Source organism: Propithecus coquereli, unplaced genomic scaffold, assembly GCF_000956105.1.
Source record: "Propithecus coquereli isolate 6110/MARCELLA unplaced genomic scaffold, Pcoq_1.0 Scaffold8, whole genome shotgun sequence".
NCBI classification, from domain to species: domain Eukaryota; kingdom Metazoa; phylum Chordata; class Mammalia; order Primates; family Indriidae; genus Propithecus; species Propithecus coquereli.
In genome coordinates, this window is record NW_012154173.1 from 15,873,639 (window position 1) to 15,883,275 (window position 9,637).

The window sequence follows — 9,637 nt, forward strand, 5'->3', positions numbered from 1 at the left end:
CTTCAAATACATGAGCTTCTCCTTTGAAACTAAAAGCTGTCTCTGCTACCAAATATGACCAATATAAATTAGATGCATAAATATATAACAAAAATGTAAGCAAAAGAGTAAAGCGAGACTCAAATTATGGGTTAGAAGCCCTCAGTTATTCTGATTTCTTTCAACATTACCATTAATTTCTTTCTCTCTCTAGCTTCTCATACCCTCTACCAGTATCTGTCACCTTCTCTGTTTCCATTAAGCAGTAGTACTTCCTAAGTGGCTAGTAACCAAATGTCTACCTTAAATTGTATTACTTTTCAATTTAAGATTTATTATTTGATCTTTCTTATGGCAAAAGATTTCGCTCTTCCTTTAGCTAATGTTACAATGTTATTAAATTTATTTTTGGTACAGTGAGGTGACTAGAAAAATTAAATCAATATCTGAAAATGAAATAGTCTACACAAGTTCTTATTGAAATGGGCTTTAATTTTTTCCCATTAAAAGTTATTTTCAAAGCAATTCATGTACATTCTATAGTTTTGAACTATAGAATGGCACCCAGCTAAATCAACCATTCCTCCATAAGTTAAATAAGATGCTCATAAGTCTAATGTCTTGATTTATCAATTTAGACAGTATGTTATTCCCCAATATGAAAGATGAGTTCCCGTGACCTTTTTAGGTTATCTTTATAACTTCAAATAATAAACTTACATCTCTGTTTATTAAGCCATCCATTTCAGACATCTGCTCTTGACTTCATATAAAATGGAGAAATTAGCATTTCTACACTTAACTTTCTCATTCTACTTCCTAACTTTTATCAGCTATACTGTTTATTACTTTTACATTGTCAAGGTTTTATGGTATTCAAAATACATTCTTCTAGCTATAATTACTTTTTAAAAAATCTATAGTTTGATTAAACTAATAAACAGCTGAGGTGATCCGAAATGTTAAAATGAAAAGGGCTTTTTTCTGGGACACCAACTAGAAGTTGGAGCTTTCCCAAGGCAGATACTGTAACTTAATTTATTTAGAGAATGGTCCTCTTGTTTTTGCCTGGTTACAAATTCACCAACAGTTACTCCACAGGAAGAAAGTAGGAATAGATTATGGAGGAGATTAATTAGCACAACTGTCCCATAGACACTTTAACTATTTTGTTTTATGTCCCAGTATTCACTCTTGCTTGTCATATATTCACTTCCTAATTTGGAGCCTTCAGATCCCGCTGGGAAATGCAGCACTCCCTTCTGTTGCAGTCTTCTCCTGTGTATAGTTTCTGAGGTGTGGTTGCCATCCATATGTTTTATATATCAATATGTTACTGTTTCCTGCCTTCCAGAAACACATTAATAACTGAGGTCCTCAGATGTTCTTCTTACTCTTCTCCTTAGCTGTTGGGTTTGTTCCCTTTTATGCTTTACTGTAATATTAATAACAACATGAGTTTGGGATGGAGAAGAGATAATCACATATGTTCAACTCACCAAATTGGACCAAAAAGCCCAGGTGTTACATTTGTAATGAAATTGCACAGGGCAATTGCGGGTTTTTTTGTTTTTGTTGTTTTGTTTCATTTTGGTCTCCTTTTAGGTGACTCCGGTATTTTGTAAACCAAAGACATTTTAACTTCAAAGGAGAGAGTGTTATTGTCTTGCCAAGAAAGCAATGCTAAAAATATAAATAAAAACCACTCTATCTTTCATTCATTCTTTTAATGTGTGAAAACAAAAGACAAATTAAAAAAAAAAGAAGACATTCAAGGAATTGACTATAGGGCTAATCTTTAGAGATGCTGGTGTGGCTACTATTGGAGAAACAGTCTTCCTTGGGCTTCTTGCACTCCTACATACATCTTGCTGGGTGTGCCAAGATGGCAAGACCCTGACTATTCTTTTATGTAGGCCATTCCTCAGGGTTGTTTGCAGCTAGTAACCTTGGGAGATAAGGTAACAACTTCTCACCCTCAGACAAAAAAAGGTTTGCTTTCTGCTTATTATAAAAGCGGTGGATTGCCCAAGTTTAGTGTTTCTCAACTGTAGCACAAACCCACTGTGTGTATGACATCCATCTGGGCCCATCACATTGCCTCATGGGACCTAAAAGCAAGACACCAATATGCCAATGCTCATGTAAGTAATAACAATCCTTTGTCTCCAACCTAAATTCTACTGTCTTCTGCAGGCATCCATGAACCAATAACAGACAAATTTAACTTGTAAGTGGGGTAAAATCAAATCCCAGACCTGATAGCTACAGCCTAGTGTGTCATGAATGAAGGGGCACTCACAGATGTTCTGGAATCCCTGTCACTCTCCTTATTAGATTCAAATTTCCACCAAGTAAATTTTTGTTTTTCAAAAGTTCCTAAATTCCTAAGCCTGACTTTGACTGGATAAAGTGTATGTCTTGTGGTAGAAAGTTAGCACCAGCAAGTGCCCTTCTTTCATGCCTGTAGTTTTACTGGATATGGAGCTCCAGAGGCATTGAGAGCATTTATACTTAATGTCAACCCCTTCCTACTTTGTAAATGGCTCCTTTTTGCTTATTTGGTAAAAGGGTAAAAATCTATGAAAATGAAAATCTGAGGAACATTCTGATTTATAGTTTCAGAATAACAATTTTTTTTTTGAGACAGAGTCTCATTCTGTCACCTGGGCTGGAGTATAGTGGTGTCATCATTGCTCACTGCAACCTCAAACTCCTGGGCTCAAGTGATCCTCCTGCCTCAGCCTCCCAAGTAGCTGGGACTACAGGCAAATGCCACCATGCCCAGCTAATTTTTCCATTTTCTGTAGGGATGGGGTCTTGCTCCTGCTCAGGCTCGTCTCAAACTCCTGGTCTCAAGCAATCCTCCTGCCTCTGCCTCCCAGAGTACTAGGATTATAGGCGTGAGCCACTGCACCCAGCCTAGAATAACCTACTTTCAAGAGTTACAATATTGGGCTGGAACACTGAAAAGCTAGAGATGTTCTGTTGTTCCTCTTTAGTGAATTACTGATTAATATCATAGTAAACAAATTAGTATAAAGTTGGCTCATATGTATTAATATATATTTGTGTAAATTACTATAATAATCAGGTGGTGGTATAATATAAAATTTATACACAGGACACATGGCATCTGGTGCTATAATAAGGATTGGGAATCTCTTTTCTTAGAGGAGAATAAATGCTTATTAGTGTTAATTTTATCATTGAATTTGATGTAACAAATAGTTATTGAGCATCTACTTATGTTAAACATTGTACTACAGAGATAAATAAGAACTCATAGGTGGGAGGATCAATTGAGGCCAGCAAGGACAACAGAGTGAGACCTCATCTCTACAAAAAAATAAAAAAATTAGCCTGGTGTGGTGGTGCCTACCTGTAGTCCCAGCTGCTTGGGAGGCTGAGACTAGAGGATTGCTTGAGCCCAGGAGTTTGAGGTTACAGTGAGCTATGATTGTGCTACTATGCTCTAGCCAGGCAACAGAGTGAGACCCTGTCTCAAAAACAAAGGGAAAAAAACCAAACACAACCCAAAACCTTACAGTCCAGCAAGTGAGAGAAAGAGAGACATAAACATATTATACTAAAATGTTACATGTATCAGCAGAAATATATTTCAGGGACAGAAGCAGAAGGTAATGATTAACTCTTTAGGTAGCATGAGATGGGTAGTTTTCCAGAGAGGGTAACATCTGAGCTGGGTTTTGATAGGTAAATAGAAGTTTCATAGGCAAAGAAGAACCTTCTTGAAAAGGATAAGTCTGTGCAAACACACAGAGGCATGAAAAGCATGATGTGTACATAAAATTCAAGTATAATATGTAAATTGCCCTATCTCACACAGAAAGTTCCAGCTTTCCTGATTCTTAATCAAGTGTTTATTTTGTTGTATTACATAGTTATAAACTTTCATATAAATATTTGAGTTACTTCAACTTTTATCCTTTCTGTTTGCTCTCAAATTAGTCCCAAACTGTTACAAGGAAAAGTCAAGCATTCTAGCTTCTAAATTACTCTTATTTTTCAACTAAGTTAACTTTTATAGGTAGAACTAGCTAAAAGAAAGTTAACTTATGAAAGTAACAGCAAAATCAGATTTGAACCTTGGTCTGTAAATTGAGAGCCAGACCAACTTGAAATTTTTTTTAATATACGAAAATGCACGTAAAAATCATGTACATGGTGGGCACAGTGGCTCACGCCTATAATCCTAGCACTCTGGGAGGCTGAGGTGGGACAATTGCTTGAGCTCAGTTCAAGACCAGCCTGAGCAAGAGTGAGACCCTCTCTCTATTAAAAATAGAAAAATTAGCTGGGCTTCATGGCGTGGGCCTATAGTCCCGGCTACAGAAGGCTGATGCAAGAGGATCGCTTGAGCCCAAGAGTTTGAGGTTGTAGTGAGCTATGATGATGCCCCTACCCTCTAGCCCAGGTGACAGAGTGAGACTTTCTCTCAAAAAAAAAAAAAAAAATCAACATACAAATAAAGCACATGGTCATAAAATTATTTTAATAATACCTATAAAATATGTTTTAGATTAGCTATAACTAGGTAAATTAATTCTCAATATTAGAATGAATAATCTCTTCCTCTACTATACAAATCTACATGTCTTCTCTCCTCCCAATCAGAATCTGAATTAGCTATCTCTCATCTCTTCTTACTCACTCTCTCATACTCTAGTAATACCATATGATCCACCCATTTAAAATGTACAATTCAATGGGTTTTAGTATGTTCACAGAGTTGTGCATCCATCACAATTTATACCATTTTCATCACCCCCCTAAAGAAATCTATACCCATTAGCAATCACTCCCCATTTCTTCTCAAGGTTCCCAATCCTAGGCAACAACTACTCTACTTTCTCTGCTGCTTTTTAAAGCAGGGAAAAAATAAACAGATGTATGTTTTTTTTGTTGTTGTTGTTATTTGAGTTTTTTTAAAGACAGGATCTTGCACTGTCACTCAGGCTGGAGTGAAATGGCACAATGATAGCTCACTGCAGCCTCGAACTCCTGGGCTCAAGTGATCCTCCTGCCTCAGTCTCCCAAGTAGCTGGGACTACAGACGTGAGCCACTGCACCGAGCCCAAATTTATGTTTTAAAAAAATCCCCCAGGTGACCATGTGGAGGATATATTGTATTGGACGTGACTAGAAGCTGGGAGATCAGTTAAAGACTTGCTGTAACTAGGTGAGAGATAAGAGCTTAAACCAATGCAATAGGCAGTGGGGATGAAGGGGAGAGGATCATGGAGAGAGAACAAAAAGGTGAATCCAAACTCTCAGGTCCTTATCTGAAAGCCTGGCTGGCTGGTGGTGCTACTATTAATAATTTGGAGTGGGATACAGGAGTAATTATAGATTTGTGGGTAGGAAGTAAGTTCTAATTTGGGACGTGTTGAATTTTGGGAGTGAGGTTGGGATTGAAAGTAAAGATTTGTGAATCATAGGCTATGACCGAAGTCATAGGAGGAGATGAGATCGCCTAGGAAGAGAGTGTAGAGTGAGAAGAGGGCTAAAAATGGAATATTCAGGAATGCCAACATTTAAGTAACAAGCAAAAGACCAAGGATTACAAAGAAGTTCAAGGGTTGGAAATAATGGAGGTGACATTACAGAAATCAAGGGATGAAAGTTTCAAATAAAAGGGAGGAATGAGTGGGCCAGGCATGGTGGCTCATGCCTGTAATCCCAGCACTTTGGGAGGCCAAGGCAGGAGGATCGCTTGAGGTTAGGAGTTTGAGGCCAGCCTGGGCAACATAATAAAACCTTGTCTTTACAAAAAAATAAAATAAAAAATTAGCCTGGTGTGGTGGCATGTGCCTGTAGTCCTAGCTACTTAGGAACTGAGAAAAGAGGATCCCTTGAGCCCAGGAATTTCAGGTTATGGTGAGCTATGATCATGCCACTGCACTCCAGCCTGGGTGACAGGTGAGATCTTGCCTCAAAAAAAAAGGAGGAAGGCAGGGGGAGGGAGAAATGAAGTTAAATGCTATAGAATTTTCAGGTAAAATGAGGATTGATTTCTTTCCACAAGTGTCCTCTGGATTGAACAGGATTTGGTGACTTTTGTGGCCACCATTTCAGTGGCATGGTGGTGGTAAAAGTCAGATTGCAAGAAGACTGAAGACTGATTATGTAGTGAAGCCAAGACACTCTTTGAACAAGTTTGATTAAAAGGGAAGAAAGGAAGGCAGCATATATAAAAGGAGGAAGGGAGGGAGGAATGGATGGATGAACAGATAAATACATTTAGAGCCATGATTTCAACCTTACTGAAGCCAATATCCCCTTTTTATAATTATATTTTGTACTCTCTATATCATTCTAAAATGAAATTTATGGATAACTTACATACAAATTCTAAAAAATACTTTGCTGTTCTATCTATAATATAGGGAGAAACAGAAAAAATTTATAACAAAACCTCTTTCAGGTACAACTAATCCAGTTGATTATAGGTAGAATTCACCACAAACACAACAGCCACAAACACAGACGTTGGTGGGCTGTATTAGTGCCTTAAAACCTTGAGCTGGGTTGCTTTCAGTGACATGATTTTCTAAAATGGAGAAACAACTCTTGGTTCAGTCTGAACAAAATAAAACACAATCTTTTCTTGGTTTATGTGGTAGGTGCATTTCTGGAAATAATGTATTTTAAAACAGTGCAAAAAGAAAAAACTTGTGCACCTGTGTTTATGTGTAAAAAGGAGTTTGGTTCTAGGTTCAAATAATAACAATCAGCTTTTTCACTTACATGACTGGTTAAAAGTTGAATGGAATGCAGGATACTTCTTTCTTGTTGAGGACTGTCTAGAACATTGCAAGAGTTGTGTGTTGCTAGTCCCAGCACACTAAATGCCAGTAACGACCTTCAATAAACACAGATTCCCTTAAAATTTCCAAAATTCACCATTTCCATTAGTAATGCCTGGACATATCAGGCCAGTAGAGAAGGGGAGGCTGGAAAAAGACAAGAAAGATTATTGTCCCTGATTAAGTGGAATATGATAACATTCAGAATAGAGGTAGAAAGCTTAGAATTCAAGAGGAGAAGTACATATATTCGTATCTTGGTGGATGTCATGTTTCCCACCAGTGAGTGATAACTCTGCTTTAAGGATCTGTGGTATGCTGGTAAATTCTCTTTTTGATGCCCCGAGTACCCTCTCTCCTAACATACCCTCTCTCCTAACGTGGAGTTCTTATCCTTCATTTTGAACTCTCACTTAGTAGGCTCATTTGTTGTAAATAAGGGCTAAAATTTGAATACTATGAAAGATTACTTTTTAAAGACAAAGTATTACTTTTATTACTACAGGTCAAAAATATTGAAAATTTCAGAAAAGGTATATTAGTTTCCTATTGCTGATGTAACAAATTACCAGAAATTTAGTGGCTTAAAACAATATAAACATTATCCTAAAGTTCTAGAGGCCAGAAGTGCAGAAAGGATCTCACCGGGCTAAAATCAAGGGGTCAGCAGGGCTGTATTCCTTTCTGAAAGTTCTAGAGGAGAATCTGTTTCCTTGCTTTCTCTGGCTCCTCAAGATGGCCTGCATTCCTTGTTCCACAGCCCCTTTCTCTATTTTCGAAGCCAGTGGTGTGGCACCTTCAAATCCCCGACTCTCCTGTTTCTGTCTTCTGCTCTTAAGTACTCTCTAAGGACCTGTTAGTGGGCCCAGTTCAATCCTCTTACACTGGGCTCAGGTTAGTCTCACCATGCTGAGATCCTTAATTTCATCACATCTGCAATGTCACCATGTAAGGTGACATAGTCACAGGTTCTGGGGATTAGGACATGGACATCTTTGGGGAATCATTATTTTAGCTACCACAAAAGGGTAGAGCAAGGAGTATTGGGTTGAAATAGGGACATTTTAAAACATTTCTTCTTCTTACAGTTTTTTTTTTTTCTGTGCAGTTTAACTGCTCTTATTTTTAACTTTAAAAGCCAAACTAAGAATTCTATGGTCGCTTATGTTAGACAGTGTGATTTCTATTTATAATTTCCATCACATTGAAAATAGCACCCTAAATGTAGAGTGGAGATTAGCAAAAATATTGGTGGTGAGGGGAGAGAAATTAGAGCAAACATTTCTGTATTCAAGATATAGTTCTAAGCCTAGGTTTGTTTTCAGATTGAATATATAATATATAGTTTCGTAATTTCTGTCACAGCACATTTTTTCCCCCACATTATCAATGTTGGGGCAAGCTTTTTTTTTTCTTCTTTCTTCTTTTCCTCTTTGGAATCTTTCTAGCCAAGGATAAGCTCTATATGCCATATCTGAGCTATTTCCTTCTAGGATTTTCAGCTACTTTTGGAATTTAGCACCAACTCACTTTTTAAAGTAAAAAATAAACATATGAATTCATGTTTTAAAAAAAGTCAGTAACACAAAAATACATATGGTAAAAAGTTAAAGCCTGCTCTGTCCCCACCTCATTCCTTTCTCCATAGTAAAACACTGTTAAGGAGTTTGTGTATTCTGGACTATTTTCTATTATAGAATGATAGACACAAACCCACATATACCCTGAGTTTTCGTTTATATAAATGACATCATACTAATTATACCGTTCTTCTACTCTCTTTGTACTACACGCTATTATCAATACCTCTATACTATTAATACATGTATGCTACATTTAGAGCCGAGTGCCCATAGATATTAAAGTAGTAGAGTGATTGAGAATTTGGGTTCTTATTCCAATCTTGGCTCAGCCACCGTATGCCCTTGGGCAAGTTAACCTTTTGGTGCCCAATTTTTCCAGTTTATAAAGTGGATGAAAACAATAGTACCTGCCTCACAGGGTTGTTATGATTATAGAAGTTGTGAATATTACCTAAGACAAATGCATGCTAAGCCTAGAAGGACCTAGCAGTATATAGCCATTTAATGGCATCTCCTCAATTTTATATTATTTTTACTGGCTATGTAATTATTCTTTTGTGCTGATGAACCATTTAAACTAGTCTCAAAACTTGAATGCTTCCAAATTGAGGTTCTAATACACTACTATAAGCATTTGAGCACTTTTTTGGTTTCTATTGAATTATTTTGTTAAGATAAAATGTCTGTCAAAGGCTATGCACATATTTGTGGCTTTTGTTCAGTATTGCTTTCCAAAGGGATTATACCAGTTTTCAATGCCACTATCAAGGAATTATTCAAAACTTATTAGCAGGATTTAGAAAAATCTTGCTACCTCAGTAGGCATAAAATTGTAAATGGTATTTCAAATCTTCTTCTTTTTTTTTTTCAGAGATGGGGGTTGGGGGAGCTTGCACTGTGTTGTCCAGGCTGGCCTCAAATTCCTGGGCTCAAGCCATCCCCTTCCTCAGCCTCCTGAGTAGCTGAGTCTAAAGGCACGTACCACCACACTTGCCTTGCAAATTTATTTTAATTTGTACTTTTTTTGGCATCCTTGTCAGCATATTTATTCAAGTGCATGCTTATTATTCATCTTTTTTTCATTTATTTTACAGATACTGTTATTTATCGAGCATCTAGGGACTGAGGTCCTAGCAGTAAATAAAAGACAAAAATCCCCTTACGGAAATGGTTGTGTATACAGCTCTATTTAAAGTATAGTCCCTTAGGTACTATTAATATATTTACCAGGGCTTTTAAAATGGG